Raw genomic sequence first — 18488 nt, 5'->3', positions numbered from 1 at the left:
CACATTAATCATTCCCAAAGCAAAACTCATGTTTCTTTATTTTCTTTTTTCTTGTCCTTTTTCCCCGACAAAAGTTGAAACTCATCCTTGTTTGACTTCAAGAAAATGTGTTAATCATATTCGTCGGTGCCCAGCTGCCCATGTCCAATTTAAAACACGTTATTTGTTTTTAGAGGCATGGGAACGATAGTATTTTTGACCTCCGTTTGAAATTTGGATTGAATTGAAATCAATTTAAATCAGTCTAATTTTATATTGAGTTTAAAATTTAAATACTCAACTCTCAAATTATTAAATTCATCTTAATTTAAATCTTCTTTATACCTGAGTCTCATAACACTCAACACCTCTTTATATACTAAATGCATAATATTTTTTAATTTTTTATAAATATATCGAAACTTATCTTAATATGTAAATACCTCTAAACTCAACTTAAGTGAGTCTTACAAAACTTATTCTATAATTTTAACTCATTACTATTTATAAATAACTCAACTTATTTCAACTTAACTTAACATTCAAATTGAGCCAAGTGAACACAAAGAAAGTAACACACTTAATGACGTACTATTATTCATCGTTGTTTTAATTATTGTATGATATTATGGCATGAAAAATTTGAAAAACTATTCGTTATTTAATTGGTTCAATCTACAATACTACTGCTGAATTCAAAGATTTATCAATAAATACAATCTTCAAAAGGAGAATGGAGATTTTTTCAATTCTGCCTAAAGTTTTTGATTAAGTGGAAGAACTGAATGCTTTATTTCCCATTAGCCACTACACGTCACTGAAGCCTTAGACCTCGAATTTATGTCCAACGCAGCCACAGGTATTGGCCCACTTCCACGATTCCATTTTACTTGTCAGCAGCCCACAGATATTTACTGGGTCCTACCTTAAAGTTACACCAAGATTCTTCAGGCCAGCCACACAAGGGGTTAAAATGAAAATTTTTCCTTTTTTTTTTTTTTTTTTTTTTCTTTCTTTCGGATTATGATTCTTGTGCTGCTCAGTAAATATCTACCGACTACCATGCAATAAAAATTATATTATATATATATATAGTAGAGAGAGAGAGAGAGAGAGAGATCCGGGATCAATTGGGAGGATTTTATTGATATCATTGTCACCACAATTATTTTGTCTTGCAAGCATGACAATTACAGTGATTGACAACCATTTGTCAAATTCCTAAAACCTAACTTAGAGAAACTGCAACACTGGTCCTGCTTCTAAAACCTAACGTAACACTTGACACCTTTGAACCAATAATTATACTATACATGACCAGTCGTCCCAACGGAAAATCACATTTCCTTTTCCATTGAAGAGATATAGATACGAGCGAGGTATATATTATCCTTTGCCTGAGAATGCAAAACGTAGCCGCTCTCTCTGTTGGTTACGAATCTGATCATTTGGAGACGATGTATTCCCTCCTGCACCTGCCTGGCGCAACATCTCTGTAATGTGCACTTTCCATTGTCATGGTTCCAGAAAAGAGAATGTAATCATGCAACTTTATCCAAGATAAATTGAAATTATACTATGTACGTGATGAAATCTTATTCTTCAAAACCCCAAACCAGCCATCCCTCAAAAAGATTTGACAAAAAATCACAAACAGCCAAAACTGTTCATAGGTATTAGGCATTCTTCCCGCTGCTACTGTCATAGTGAGACAATATTCACAGTACTTTTTTTTTTTTTATCGGTAATCAAAGATAATATATTCATAGAAATAGGCATAGTCCATGTACACAGAAAGTATACATGAAAACACGTCTAGCTAGAGGATACAATAAGAAGAAGATCATAGACACTACGTTCGTTACAAACTATAGCCCCCGCCTATAGAAATAATGTCTTAAAAAAGAAAACTTTAAGCTCGTCCCTTGTTCTCTCTTGATCATCAAAACATCTAGCATTTCTCTCCCTCCAAATGCACCAACACAAGCATATTGGTACCAATCTCCAAATTGCCGCTACCTAAGAATCTCCGTGTAGTCCTATCCAACTTGCGAGGAAATCCACCAATCTCCAAGGCATAACCCAAGACAGTCCGACTCTTGAGAAAACCTCATCCCATATAGCCTTAGCCACCTCACAGTGTAAAAGCAGATGATCAACAAACTCCCCTTGCTTCTTACACATACAACACCAATCTAGGACAATGACCCGTCGTTTCCTCAAATTCTCTATGGTGAGAATCTTGTCCAAAGATGTTGTCCAGACAAAGAAGGCTGCTTTTGAAGGAGCTTTCGTTTTCCATATACTCTTCCACGGGAATATAGACAAACCGGAGTTCGTAAACTTTTGATAAAAAGAACTGACCAAAAAGATACCTTTCTTAGAATGATTCCAATGCAACTTGTATCCGGAGCCCTCTGGAATACTTGCGGAATATAAAGCCGCAAAGAACTCCCAATTCCTAGTCATGGACTACCCTAATGAAGTCAATATTCCATTGAGGGGTGCCACTTGCTGAAGAATGAAGAAATGCAATTGATGCCTCCTTAACTCTTGCAAACGCAAAGATGGCAAGGAAGGGTATCTCATAGACAATGGTTACCACACCATATATCAAACCGAAAAGGGACACGTGAACCATCGCCTACAACAAACTGTTCATGTTCTCGGAATGTCCCCCAAAGACTCCTAATGTTTTTCCATAAACCCACTCCATAAGTGCCTTGTATCTCATTCGAACACCATCCTCTCCAAACTTTCCAAAACTAAGAATCTATAACCGCCCTCCAAAAAGCCTCCCTTTCATTTTGGTACCTACACAACCACTTACCCAAGAGAGCTTGATTGAATTTCAGCAAGTGGCGAATCCCCAAATCTCCCCCAGAAATTGGAGTACAAACTGTAGACCAATTAACCATGTGGAATTTGAACTATTCTCCTAATCCACTCCATAAAAAATCCCTTTGTAACTTCTCAATTTTATTAGCCACCTTTATAGGAAGCGGGAACAAAGACAATAAATAGGTAGATAAGTTAGAAATAGTGCTTTTAATCAAAATCAACCTACCACCTTTCGACAAATAAAACCTCTTCCAAGTAGCCAATCTGCGCTCCACCCTTTCGACTACATCATTCCAGATCCTTTCAAATTTAAAAGAGGTACACAACGATAAACCAAGATACTTCATAGGAAACGAAGATATCTTGTATCCCAAATAGAAGCAAAAATCTCCACATTGGGGGCGGCCCCCACTAGCCCTATTTCCGACTTAGCAAGGTTAATGTTCAATCCTGACACAACCGCAAAGAAAAGGAGTAATGGCCTCAAGTCTTGGACTTGACCGAGATGTGCACCACAAAAAATAAGCGTGTCATCAGCAAATAACAAATAAGAAATGTTAAGATCACCATTCCCTACCAAAAAACCATGGATTAACCCACCACCCACCATCCACCATCCCATCAATCATCTTGCTGAGAGCTTCCATGAAAAATAAAAAAAGTAGGGGAGAGAGCGGATTTCCCTATCTCAGGCCACGAGAGGAGTTGAAGATACCCACCGGAGAGCCATTTACCAAGATGGAGAAACGAGTTGAAGAGATACAAAATTCTACCCATTTCTATCATTTCCCCCCAAAACCACATCTTTCAAGTAAATAAAGAAGGAACTTCCAGTTGACATGATCATAAGCTTTCTTCATGTCTAACTTGCAAAGTAACCCAGACTCTCTAGACTTAAGTCAACCATCCAATACTTCATTTGCAATAAGAATCGAGTCAATGATCTGTCTACCTTTTACAAATGCATTTTGCAGCTTCAAGATTAGTTTTTCCACCACCGAGCTTAGTCTATTTGCTAACACTTTGGATAGAATCTTGTACATCCCGTTCACAAGACTAATGGGACGATAGTCCTTCACATTCCTAGATCTCACCTTTTTAAGAATGAGGGCTAAAAAGGTGGCATTGAGGCTCTTTTCAAATCTATCATTAGAATGAAATTCAAGAAAGACTTACATAATATCTTCATTGACCACCTCCCAACAAGCTTGAAAGAAACCTAGGGTAAACCCATCCGGACTGAGAGCCTTATCACTTGTCATACTTCTGATAACATTGCACATTTCCTCTTCTGTAAATTGCCTTTCTAACCACCCTACATTGTGCTGGTCTAATGTGGAAAAAGACAAACCATCCACTCTCGATCTCCAATTATGCTCTTCTGATAATAATTGTTGATAGTATTGTTCAATGTGGTTTTTGATAACCGTCTGATCCAAAGAAGCTGCCCCATCTACCATCAGTGTATCAATAGCATTATTCCTCCTGTGAGAGTTAGTCATCCTATGGAAGAATTCCGTGCATTTGTCTCCCTCCTTAAGCCAGAGTACCCTTGATTTCTATCTCCATGAAATCTCCTCCATCAAAGTAACCCTTTCAAGATCAGCAACAACTTGGTTCTTTCGGGTTTTGTCAGGATTAGAAAGGGATATGGCCTCCTACTCACCTTCCAGGCCATGTAATTCCTCTAAAAGAGAGCGCTTTTGCTGAAACACATTGCCAAAAACTTGTTCATTCCACTGCTTCAGGTCCTGTTTCAACGCTTTCAACTTTTTAGCCATAATGAAACTTGGAGAGCCTTGGAAACTATAGGAAGTCCACCAATGTCTGACCCTGTCTACAAAACCGTCAGTTTTAAGCCACATATGTTCAAATTTAAAATACCTTCTATCCCCATTGATGCCTCCACAATCTAAAACGATGGGGAAGTGATCAGAACATAAACGGGGTAATCTTCTTTGAGTCACATCCGGAAAGTGTGACTCCCAATCGGGTGTTAGCAAAAATCTATCGATCATCGACCATGATGGGCAGTCACGATTGTTGGACTAGGTAAAAGTGCCTCCTGATAGTGGAATGTCCATGAGCCCCTGTTCTGAAATAAAATCAGAGAAATCTCTCATAGCTGGAGTGATGCGAGAAGAGCCCGACCTCTCGCTTGGAAAGAGAGAAGTATTAAAGTCCTCCCCTATGCAACTCGGTAGCTCCCACCAACTAATGACTCACACTAGTTCTTCCCACAAAAATCTTCTCTCTGAATCAATATTAGGGCTATAAATCCCAACAAAAGCCCACTTAAAGTCGTCTTCTAAGTTAACAAAAGAGCATGACACCAAGAATTCACCCACACACTCCTCCACCCTTTCCACCACCCTTGTGTCAAACATAATTAAAACTCCTCCGGAAGCACTTTTGATGGTGGGTATGACCACCCAATATGTTGTCCTCTCCATAAATTGCAAATTACTCGTTTAGTAATGACTTCCAACTTAGTCTCTTGTAAGCATATGATGTCTCATTTCCACTGGCGAAGTAAATTTCTAACTTGGAGCTGCTTATTAGATCATGCAACCCCCTCACATTCCATGAAATTATTTTTGGCTTCATGGGACAACCATCTTCCCCCTCCCTTTACTACGCTCTCGAGTAGAGCTCTTCTCACCTCCATCCTCTTTCATTGCCCAATCTAGCCTTTTGAGTTCCCTTTCCCTTTTTTTGGCCAAAGCCAAGGATTGATCGGACTTTGCTTGGGATTCACCGCCTCTGTAAGTAAGGCCATAAATTCAGCTTCAAAATCACCATAAGAAATTCCTACCATATGCTTAATGTTCATTGCTCTCTGGATAACCCAATCTGACACATTGAGATGAAAGGAATAGAGTGGAGTAGGTTCATCCTCCCCATCCCTGTTAGCCGAAAACAAAACCAAAGAACCAGTATTTTCAAAACAACCGAGCTCTTCTACCACCTATTTAGACGAGATGGCTACTATCTTCGTAGCGAAGGGAATAGAAAACAGCCTAGAAGGAGCTAGCATCTCTGTCTGTGCCACTGCTAGGCCCGAAAGTTCAACTACATCCAACAAATGATTTTGAGTTTTCATCACCAGAAGGTCGGGAAGTAGGCCAGAACATGCCAGCGACGAAGTTTGTGCCACCTCACAAGGTGGTGGCCCCTCTGAAAGAACCCTGTGTTCCAACGAAGCTTGCGTAGGGCCGCTGGCTTCATCGAGGGCTTCTGTAGCATGAGTTGGCTTATTAGTGGCTGTCGGCGTTTGAGTCGCCGTCACGAGGGACACCATCGGGTTCTATTTCAGTGAGGATTACGGCGAACCAAAGACCTCGTGTTCTAACAAGTCTTGCGCAGAGCCACTGGCTTTATCGAGGGCTTCCATAGAGAAAATAGGCATATCAGTGGCTGCCAGCGTTTGAGTCATTGGGTTCTGTTTCAGGGATGTCGACATTTGAGTCGCCGAAGCGAGGATTCCGACAGTACTAAGAATTGGATCGTCAACTCTACATCCTACCGACACCACCTTAGGCACCACAGAACTCACCGGCGAGCCCACCATCGCCTCCGTCGAACTCGCCACCACTGACGAGGAGACTGACCCACCACCAACGGTAGCGACAACACTGGGCTTACTCTGTGGGCATCCCTGCGTCTCCACGTAGGCTTCGAGCCTTGGGCTACGGGCTTGGCCAAGTCGTTGGGCTGTTGGATGCAAATGAGGCCCACCAAAAACAATTCCCTTCCCCTTAAGCCCAGGCTCATACCCAAGCCCATTAAAGAAGCCTTCACCCTGCCCCACAAGAATCTTCTCCCTCTGAAGTCCCTCCTCAGCGCAGCGTTTTAATGCACCCATATTAAGTATTAACCCACCCATTTGCTTCTCCATCTCTGTCAACGCCAGAAGCAAAGTTTCCAAACTTGGCCCCGACAAAGGCCTGCGTACACTTGCTTCTTCATAGGGTTGCGTCTTCACCAAAGGACCGGACCTGACCCCTCTGCAGGTATTGGAGCTCGAGACAGAGCCTCCTTGAACGAAGAAAAAAAATTCATGCCCCTGTGGTAGCGGAGGAGGCAACGTCCATGGGTGGTTCCCTCTGTTATCCCTTCTCAAAACAGAGGAGGTTGCAATTGCAACAATTTCCTTCAACAACTCACCAAAATTCCTCCTACCAACACCTTTCCTCCCTTCTGAAATCACTAGCAAGTCGCGTCGTTCTCTTGATCGAACTCTGATAAGGAGAAGAAACTCCCATAGAAGTTGCGTTGTCTCTAAATCACCAACACTTGAGAGCCACTTCTACGCGACCTGATAAAAACAGAGGGACCCTCTGAAACTATACCTTCCTCCACCATGCCAGCCAACCACCCCAAGGAGTCTTGCTCAATGAAAATGTGATTCACAGCGCGACAACTGCTCTCAGTGATTCTCCACCACCTTGCATTCGTCTTGATAAAATCAAAACATTTTTTATCAATAACAACATTCCTACACAACCCCATCCCAATACAACTATATATTCACAATACTGTTAGGCTATTAGCAACTTAGCATATATATAAGACCATAACAATCATCCCTGTGCTTTCTTATAACCATTGTCCCAAACCAGTGAATCCAACAAAAACACAAAACAGAGAGCAATTCAGATTATAACCAAGGGCAAAAATTGTAAACTTGCCTCGCTTCCTCTCAAGCTCTTCATCAAGCTCTTCTTTCCACTTTCTTTGTCTCTCAGAAAAGCTAGCACTGCAGATATTTCCTATCTCTAATTACAAGATGAGCTAACATAACTATTAGACAACAAGCTAAAAGATACATCAAACACCATATACTTAACCTTCGACCAAACGATTTCTGCTAAGCATCAAGAAGAAGCTCTTTGCATTCACTATGCTGAGGTTGCTGAATTTCTTGTAGAGCGTGATCATGAACACCACTAACATTCAATAGAATTTTGGTATGGCTCCCTCGTCTTGAATTGTTGGCAGCATCAACAACTAATGGGAACCTTCTTATAGGTGCCTGATTGGGTGACCTGCTCTTAGGAGGTAAAGCCAATATAGTCAAAGCATTTTCACCATGTGCCGTTTCAACTACACTGGGAAGACTGGTAGCATTCATCGTGCTATACAACTCTTCATATAGAGGCGTCTACAGCTTCTTTAGATCTAAAGCCTAATGTAGTTTTAAATAGCACGTTACAATTTCATATTGTTATCATGTAATAACATAAGGCATAGCATATGACATATAAAAGACTCACATAATGATGTCATCAGTCATTCGCAAAAGAAAGATCTCTGAGGACAGGCACCTTTTCATCCAGGAAGGCCCTAATTTTTGATTCAGTAACTTCTTCATCATCCTCAGCAGGAATTGGCCCACATGGAAATGCGAAGTCATTCTCCACCTTACCTAGTACTCCACAGTTGCGAGCAGCCTTACAGGTGGTTTGAATAGGAGACAAGTCTATTCCACTTCTCTCCAACTCTATACTTCCATCAAACTTGCAGGGCCAGTCATCAGTAGGCTCGCACATAGCATTGAAACTCTAGTTCAAATGAATGAGATCTTCCCATTGTCACTGAGCTACCTATAGCCATCCAAACCACAAGGAGGACGTGATAACAGTTTACCTTATTTATATCATCAAACGCTAAAATGGATTCAAGCTTTACTGATGCATCGACCACAAGATCATCTTTATAATCTATCTGGCACATGTCTTCATCATGATTTTGTGATTCCCAAGATCTCATTCTTTAGGGCTTCGGAGGATATACGGTTGAGCACCTTAGGCTACCCAAATTCACAAACATCCTTTAAGCCTGTGCACATTGACCTTCCAATCATAGTATTCATGCTGTAACAGTGGTATAGTTCCATCATCAGTATTTACAACAATATCAAGTGTTCCGAAAATGTCAAATTAAAAAGCTTACAAATTATTATGATTCATCCCAGATGTTATCATCTAGTTTCCAGATTCCTGACATAACAAGAATAGAAGTAAGAGACAACTTTATCAAAAGAATAAGAACTCAACCTAACATACTGACCATAATTGAATTGCAAACCGCCTGAGATTCCCAATACTCCTCAGTGACAAATGGATGCTGCAGATTAGCATAAACAGTATTATGAGTAAACCACAAATCGGTATATGTGAAGCATATATATTTAACAACACTAACTTTCAGATTCAAGCAGAGAGTACACACACGCACACAAATATATTCAGGGTGCTTGTATCACTGCTTAATCTATGAACACTTGAACAGACCATCCCTAGAGATTACCTGCAACAAGTCTGATGCAACAGGCCTTAAGTTAGGCTCCCTGCCATCACAATTTGATTTGTGTATGAGTAACAAAAAAGAATAATTGACTGATAGAAATCATAAAGTACGGACCAGTAAGTTTACAGATAAAAGCAGATTCAAATCCTCAACAACTACTGATACATGTTAGTTCTTTCAAAAATAAAAGTTTGTGTTTTTTTTTTCATTTGGGGCACGGGTGATTGGAAACATAACAACAGGGGAAAAGCAGAAACAATAGGACGTGCTTCTGTAAACATTTTAATAGAAAATCCTTCGCGTCAGAGGAGAGATGCTCAGGGATAGGTGGGTGGGATTTAGTTGTCCCGATATGGAAGAGAGCAGCAACCTGAGAAAAACACCAAATCTTAGTCTGAAAGTCTTTTATTTATAGGTAGTCTGCAAATTCTTGGGAGAACACATACTGACTTGACAAAATTACAGTCAAATTACATAAAGCAAAGTGGTAAGTTTAATTAGCAGCAAGTTTGTACCTCCTGATACTGTTGGCTCCATGGAGGCTTTCCAGTAGCCATCTCAATTACAGTACATCCAACACTCCATATATCAGCAGAGCTAACAAAGCACATTCCAAAATTAATGAGGCCCGAATATCATAATTGAGCACAGCCATATTTTTTGTTTTCTCCAATTTACAGAAGAATGGCACTGAAGAACATATGTTGCTTTAGATCATGTATATTTCTTCCAAAATGAAGTTTAGAAAAAGATCGGTTAATTTGGACACCTGGTCGTTGTAACAAAGCATGCACATTTTGTTGTTGACCACCACGTTGTGTTAGGCTTGTAAGTGGCATTGGAATTATAGCAAACTTAACATTATTTCTAAAAAGGTACAATGATTATGAACTAAACATTATCAATCTACATGTTTCATGACAAGAGTAGATAGAGGCAATCATCTTTTAAAATAGCGGTGCCTTTGTTCTTACAAGCTATGCCCGGTCTGGAGAATAACTTCAGGAGCCATCCAATAAGGAGTACCCTTCATCGACTTGGCACCGTTTATGGTAGCCTGTATGGTTATACAACCACTGTAGTTACGAAAATGATAAATCATTAAGATTGAAAGGATATAAAGATGGAGTTTGGAAACAATGGCATACCAGCTCCACAACTTTCTTGGAAGCACCAAAGTCTGCAAGTCTAATGCATCCTTTATTATCAACAAGAATGTTTGCACCCTCCATGAAGCATGCCAATTAAAAGATGAGAAAGAGAGAACAATAAGCTTCAAAAACAGTATGAACCTTTTGGAAGGAAGCAGGAGGTACCTTAATGTCCCTGTGCATAATTCCATTCTTGTGAAGGTATTCGAGGCCCAACAACAGCTGTTTCGTATGCATTCTAATAACCTGTATAGCAATCAATTTCAAGAAGCAATGTTAGCATTATAAACACCAGAAACCTCTAAATGACACGATGACAGTCACTTACAGACTCGGCGAAGGATCCAAATTTCCCCAAGAGCGATGATATAGATCCACCCGGAACAAATTCCAACAGGATATTCAATGAGCCTTCCTCTCTAGCGGTTCCCATGTATCTCTAAGAGACGACAAAATCAGAAAACAGTAATAAAACAATAAATCATAATCACTTCCACCAAAAGCACCGAACAGCACACTCACAACAATATTTGGATGTGACAGATTCTTCAGAAGCTTCACTTCCTCCTCCAATTCTCGAATGTGAGCCTATTTTATGCGATCAAAAAAATTAGGCAATTGCAAAGTGAAAATATGATTGTCCAGAAATCCCATTAACATCAAATCAAATAATAACTAATTTGGAAACTTGAACGAAAACTTAGGAGATACGATTAAGTTGTGTATAATTATCTTAGCATTTGGAGATGACATTTTAGAGATACAGAGAATAAATGGAGTGACACCGCTAACTGCAAAAAATAAAATTTATGCATATCAGATCCTTGCCTGCGTTTTCTCCTTTGAAGCACTACTCGCCGCAATTGAAACCTAAACATGATATATTTTTAGAAAGAAAGATACATTTTCTTGTATTTGATACCAGTATAAATAGATACAAGTATGGCTGTACAATATAATGGAAAGACAAGATTTAAAGAATTACAAATCAGTACATCGGTTACAAGAGAGCTGTAATGCATTAATCACGTTGGAGACAGTAGCAGAAAATCATGCAATTGGAGGTGGCAATCTTTCCAGATTTGATTTTTGTCCATTATCACTTATACACCCCCGCAAGATGGACGTGTCGTCGAGGACGCCAATCTTGGATCTGAGTAAATGAAATCGAGCTTTGGGAAGTGCTTTAGTGAGGAGATCAGCAAATTGATCATGAGTAGAAACATGATGAACATCAAGTAGGCCTTTGTTGACATAATCTCTGACGAAATGAAGATCAATGGCAATGTGCTTCATCCTAGAATTACAGGATTGAGACTCAGTTGTGTAGCCCCGATATTGTCACATAATATGAGTGGAGATTTGGAGAGTGGAAAATGAAGCTCGGATAGCAAGGATGTAAGCCAAGCAACTTCTGAAGTAGTGGCAGCAAGTGCTCGATACTCCGCTTCGGTGGACGAACGAGCAATGGCTCGTTGCTTGCGAGTGCTCCATGAAATTAAATTGTCGCCAAGAAAAATAAGATAGGCAGTGGTGCTTGACCGATCATCGAAATTTCCTGCCCAATCGGCGTCGGAGTAGGCATGTAGTGTTGACGCAGTGGTGCGAGTGAGATAAAGCCCATGATGGATGGTGTGTTTGAGATAGCGGAGGATGCGTTTGGCTGCAGTCCAGTGAGTAGCAGTTGGTTGGTGCATGAACTGAGCAAGTTTGTTGACTGAGAAGGCGATGTCCGGTCGAGTGAAGGAGAGATATTGAAGTGCACCAATGACATGTCTGTATTTAGTAGCATCAGTAAGAGAGGAGCCATCCTCGAGCTTGAGAGTGATACTTGTACTCTGAGGAGTTTGAACATCTTTAGCACCATCCATTTTTACCCGATCAAGGAGGTCACGGATATATTGATGCTGTCTGAGAAACATTCCAGCAGAGGTGGGAATAATTTCAATGCCAAGAAAAAAACGGACAAGGCCCAAGTCCTTAAGGGAGAATCGGTTGTTGAGCTTGTGAATGATCTCATGAACAAGTGAGGTGCTGCTGCTAGTAATAAGGAGATCATCAACGTAGACAAGGAAGTACATAGTGTGACCACCTGCATGATAAATAAATAACGAAGAGTCTGATTTGGACTGACTGAAGTGCAAATCAAGGAGAGCACCTTTGAGCTCATTGTACCACGCACGAGGAGCTTGTTTTAAGCCATAGATGGATTTTCTTAATTTGCAGACATAATTTGGAAAATTGTTATCAACGAATCCACGTGGTTGTGCCATAAAGACATCTTCCTCAAGGGTGCCATGTAGGAATGCGTTGTTGACGTCGAGTTGGCGAATGGGCCATCGATGCATAAGAGCAATGGAGAGGACAGTCCGGATAGTGGTAGGCTTCACGACTGGACTAAAGGTTGCAGTATAGTCAAGGCCAGGCCGTTGATGAAAGCCTTTGGCAACAAGGCGAGCTTTGTATCGGTCGATGCTACCGTCGGGCTTCCTTTTTATTCTAAAAACCCATTTACACCCAATGGGATTTTGAGAAGATTGAGGAGGAACTAAGTCCCATGTACCATGCTTAACCAAGGCTGTGAATTCTTGGGACATGGCGTGGCGCCATTGAGGATGTTTTAGTGCTTGACTGACACAAGTGGGTTCAAGAGTGTTGGGAAGGGGATGTTTGGTGACAAGGTACATGTGTTTAGGCTTGTAGATGTGATTCATAGATCTAGTGGTCATCCTATGAGAGTTGGGTGGTGCGGGTGCAGCAAGAGAAGATGATAGAGTAGTGCTATCAGAGGGAAAAGAGAGTATACCTGGTGATGACGATTGTGGATCCGGTGGTGCAGGAGGGTGAAGTACTTCAGGCAACGTGAGAGATGGAGGCACCTGAGTCACTGGCGGGACTTGTGGGATAGAACCAAAGGATTCCACAGCAGCATGTGATTGTTGATTATGGTCATGAGCAAGAGGAAGCTGACTAGCAACAGAGTTGGAGGAGATAGGAAAGGTGTGTTCGTCGAACACAACATGGCGTGAAAGATAGAGGCGGTGAGTCTTGATATCAAGGCATTTGTAAGCACTTTGAGTGAGAGAGTAACCGAGAAAAATGCAAGGAGTGGATTTGGGATCAAGTTTGCTATTGTTATATGGTTTGAGCCATGGATAGCAAAGACAACCAAATGTGCGGAGCTTGAGATAATTTGGTGGACGAAGAGTGAGAGATTCAAAAGGAGTTTTACCATGTAAGAGAGGGGTGGGCATTCGGTTAATAAGATAACAGGCTGCCTCAAATGCGAAAGACCAGTAGGACAAGGGAAGTTTAGAGTGATGGAGAAGAGTAAGCCCAATTTCGACGAGATGACGATGGCAACGTTCAGAAACACCATTGTGTTGAGGCGTGTGAGGAGGGGTTGTAAGGCTGGTAATGCCATGTTTAGCGAGGAAGGGACGGAGTTTGAGGTACTCACCACCATTGTCAGTATAGAGATGTTTTATGGTAGTGGGAAACTGATTTGTGATGTAATTTTGAAGATTAATAAAAACACTTTCAACTTCAGATTTTTGCTTAAGAGGATAGAACCAAATGAAAATAACATAAAACCAATAACCATTGATGGATGTAATTGAAGATGGACCCCAAACATCTGAATAAATTAATTCAAATGGCTGAGAACTAGTCATAGACGAAATGGAGAAAGGTTGCTTGTGACTTTTATTACATTGACATGGAACACACAGGCTTTTATTTGTAAAGGAAGATTTTTCTAGAGGCAAATCAAATGATCGAATTATTTGGGTGACAACTTTGGTGGAAGGGTGACCAAGCCGTGAATGCCAACCATCAAGCGAGGTGCGGACTCCAACAAATGCCACTGGTGGTTTGCGCAAGATATGAGCAGACTGAGGCATGTAGTAGATGCCATCCTCACATTTGCCTTGAAGTAGATGCACCCCCGTGCTCAGATCCTTCACGGAGAAAGAGAAGGGGTTAAATTCTACAGAGCAATTGTTAGAGGAGGTAAATTTATGAACAGAAATAAGATTGCGATGAATAGAAGGAACACAAAGAAGATCTGTAAGTGCAAAGGTTTTGGAAGGAGTGGAGAGATTGGTAGAACCAACGTGTGTGACATTCAAACCTGTGCCGTCCCCAATGACAACCTCGTCAGGTCCTTCATATTCAGAATGCATGGTCATGTTTTGAAGTTCAGAGGTGATATTGTGAGATGCCCCAGAGTGAAGCATCCAACGGTTTGTGGCATGTTGAGGCATGATAGTGCAATTAGCCTGGGCTAATACACGACGAAGCTTGCGACATTCAGTCACAGTATGGCCACTGAAGCCACAAAAATGACAAGTTTTTCCTTGTTGGCGACCTCTTTGAGCAGAGTCAACAGAGGAGTTGTCGGTGGGCTTGGACTGAAAGGAGCCACCTGAATTGCCAGACCGAGAATAGGATTGCTTCTTGTCATTCTTTTGGGAGGAACGATTGTTGTACCTGCGTTGAGAGGTATTAGCTGTAATAACAGGAGGATTGGAAGTAAGTTCCAGGCGCTTCAAGTAGCGCTCATGACCAAGGAGTAGGTCATGAAGTTCTTCAAATGTGAGAGAGGTGGCACGAGTGCGAATTGGAGCAACAATCTCGCGGTATTCTAAGCCAAGACCATTGAGAATGTATAGCGTAAGATCGTCGTTTGTCACAGGGGCATCAATGAGCGCTAACTCATCTGCTATGTGCTTCACAGAGTGAAGAAATTCTGTGACAGACCGAGACCCTCACTGAAGAAAGGTGAGGTCCTCCTTGAGTTGCATAACTCGAGTACGGGATCGACTAGCATAGAGTCGGGTGAGGGTCTTCCATGCTTCCATGGACGTCTCAGCATTAGCAATATGAGAGACAACGCCTTCAGAGACCCCAACAAGGATGGCGTTGAGCAGAAGCTTGTCCTGACGTATCCAATGTGAATATGCAGCCTTGACAGCAGCCTAGTCATTAGTGGAGACACCACTGAGAGAAGGACATGAAAGAGTACCATCAAGATACCCCATAAGATCATAACCAATGAGTAAGGATTCGAACTGACACCGCCAAGCAAGAAAATTGGTGGCTGTCAGTTTATGAGGAAGCTGCGCAACAACATTTACAACAATTAGAGGCGTAGAGCTTTGAGGATTAGAAGAAACAGAGGTGTTATTGGTGGCCATAGCAAAGAGGATCTGCTCGTTGGAGCTTTGGAAGCTCTGATACCATAAACAAGATATATTTTTAGAAAGAAAGATACATTTCCTTGTATTTGATATCAGTATAAATAGATACAAGTATGGCTGTACAATATAATGGAAAGGCAAGATTAAGGAATTACAAATCAGTACATCGGTTACAAGAGAGCTATAATGCATTAATCACGTTGGAGACAACAGCAGAAAATCATGCAATTGGAGGTGGCAATCTTTCCAGATTTGATTTTTGTCCATTATCACTTATAAAACCTATTAAATAGAGCCGCCATAATTTCAATATCCAATCCAAAACAAAAAATTGAATAATTAACATTTAGTGGAACATGCAATTGGCCTGTTTCACGGCAAGCAACTCTCCGGAGTCGAGGTTCATCCCCACATAGACCCGACCGAACGCACCGCACCCTATCAACTCGCCCTTGCGCCAGCGGATCGGCGGCGTGTCATCTTTGCGAAACGGAGGCAGTGCCCTAAGCGGAGGTTTCAAGATTTGCGGAGGCTGGAGCCAATCTTCTCAACCAGGCCACTACCGAACGCTCGTTCGTCCCCGCCTGGGGTTCGGAACACCAGGGATCGGCGAACCGAACCAAGAATGTCCTGCATTGATATGAACGTTGGAGTTCCTCAAGTTTGGTTGGAGGAGTTCTTGTCCGGACAGAAGCTAGGGTTCAGTGAGGTTCATTTTTGCTGTGTGTGAGAGACAGACAGAGAGAGAGAGGAATTTTGAAGGAGGGAAAAGGCGAGGGGATCTGATTTCAAAAATAAATAAATGGTACTATTTCTGCACTTCACTTGCTCCTTTTTTTTTTCCTTCGTCTTCCTTCTTCCTTCTTCATCCTTCTTCTTCTTCCTTAAAAGCAAAACTCCGCTTGGGTAGTTAGTACTTCAAACATTAACGTTGCATATAAGTTTTACGAGTGATTTGGATTCAGAGATAAATTGAGATAAGTTGAGTCGATTTGTAAATAGTAAAATAAAAGTTAAATTATTTATTATATTTTATGTGAGAATTTGAAAAAGTTATTTTAAGATTTGAAAAAGTTAAATTGTTTATTATATTTTGTGTGAGAATTTAGAAAAATTATAATAATGAGATGAGATGAATTGAGGTAGATTTTGAATGCAAACAAAGCCTACTCTACACACTGTTCTCTATATTATAAAACTTCTATGTAACTACAAAATAATTGACTTACAGTTTGCATACTATTCTCTGTATCATAAAACTTCTATGTAACTACAAAATAATTGTCTTACACTTTGCACACTATTCTCTGCACATTTCCACATATAACATTAATGTTAAACAGACGTCTTATACCGTAAATCTTCATCTCCGTCGTCTTCACCCCTAAGGCTGCGACGGGATACGAACCTGATGGTCACTTCTCTCTGCTTGATAATCCCCCAGGTTTTTTTTGGATTGTTGTTTTTAGTTTTATGTATATAACATGCATATAACTTGTAATGCATCTGCCAAATATTTAAAGACTACTACAAATTTTTATCCAGTACTTCCATTAATTCACACCATCATCGCTACCACCCCCACCAAAGTTGTTAAAATCCTCCCTTGGGATGTAATGAACAGCAGTACCATACCCAACATTTTTTTTTTCATTTTCTTCATGCAGATTTCTATCTTCGGCCTTATTCATGATCATTTTGGCCATTAAATTGGGATTTTTGAAGGCTTGATCAACCCAACTGAGCTTGAGCTAAATGATTTACAATGGTAAAGGTGGTCGTGATCATGACAAGATATTGAATGCAAAAGTTCAACCATTATTGGATGTTTTGGTCTCTATAAGAAACATGGAAAGCCCACTGATATTCCAATGAACAATAGGCTACAAGATAAAAGTATCTTCTGGTCATGCCATTTGTATAATGCATATACTTTTTGGGATATTCCTTTGTAAAATAGTCCCATCGTTGTTTTATAACTCTTTATCTAAAACCATGAGTGATTTATTTATCTGTTTAATTTATCTAATCTTTTGATGATGTATATAGTTACACATGAATTAAATTCCTTATTTAAATACTACTGAGCGCTGATTGTATTTGGTAGACTCGATTAAAAAATATAATTTGTGCCTTTTGCATCTGAAATTGTAGATTGGACAAAAATTGGGTATGTATTTTTTTTCAAATTTTCTTTTATTTTTTAACCAAAAGACAGAGAAAGGTTATACAGATATAATAAAATTGATATTCTTCTAGTTATCAATCAGATGATAATTGTCTCTACTTGTTGCTATTTCTTAAATTATTGTATTGCAGGAACACAAACTTGAGGGGATATCAGTCTTGTCCCCATTTGTTACTATTTCCCTTATAGTTCTCTCTTTTGCTTTATAGGCCTTTCTGAAAGAAGATTGAAAAAAAACCTTTACCACTTCAGGAGATCCACAGAAATTAGTGTCGTATCAAATAGTTTTGAATTGCAAAATCGTCATTAATTATATCCATAGACGCAAGCAACTCTCCCTTAAAACACACAATTCCTCATTATTCTTGAGCTTGGTCTGTGCTTTCTCTGTTTCTCATGACTTCCTTGGTTCTGCTACGTCTTGTGAAACGCTCCGTTTCATCAATAAATGAAACGAGAGCGTTTCATTTATGCATGCAAAGCAATCCACACCCGTGGACTGCAATAAGAATTACTCTTTCAAATGTATCACTTTATCATCATTACTGTTAGATTAAATCTTTGGAAAATATATGTACTGCATTGTTTAAAATATATTCCACCATTATTAAACTGTTATTCAATTGTTTTATGGGGGTTCATCTTAGAATGTCATCACCATCTTCATCAATATCATCTTCATCTTTTCCCAAACGTACTTTGGGAAAATTATTGTGCTTCTGCGAGCTCGAAGCCACATTGAAATGGTCAACTACTGTAAAAAATTCTAGAAGACCCTTTTTAGGATGTTCAAAGTACAATACCATGGTAACTATA

The 18488-nt window shown here is 40.2% G+C and overlaps 1 pseudogene; it reads right to left on the bottom strand.

Moving 5' to 3' along the window:
• Window positions 1-1365: 1365 nt before the first annotated feature.
• LOC109010464 lies at window positions 1366-16120 on the bottom strand (annotated as a pseudogene).
• Between the last annotated feature and the right edge of the window lie 2368 nt (window positions 16121-18488).

Source organism: Juglans regia, chromosome 7 (genome assembly GCF_001411555.2).
Source record: "Juglans regia cultivar Chandler chromosome 7, Walnut 2.0, whole genome shotgun sequence".
Taxonomy (NCBI): Eukaryota; Viridiplantae; Streptophyta; class Magnoliopsida; order Fagales; family Juglandaceae; genus Juglans; species Juglans regia.
This window is presented reverse-complemented; position numbering and strand designations above follow the sequence as displayed.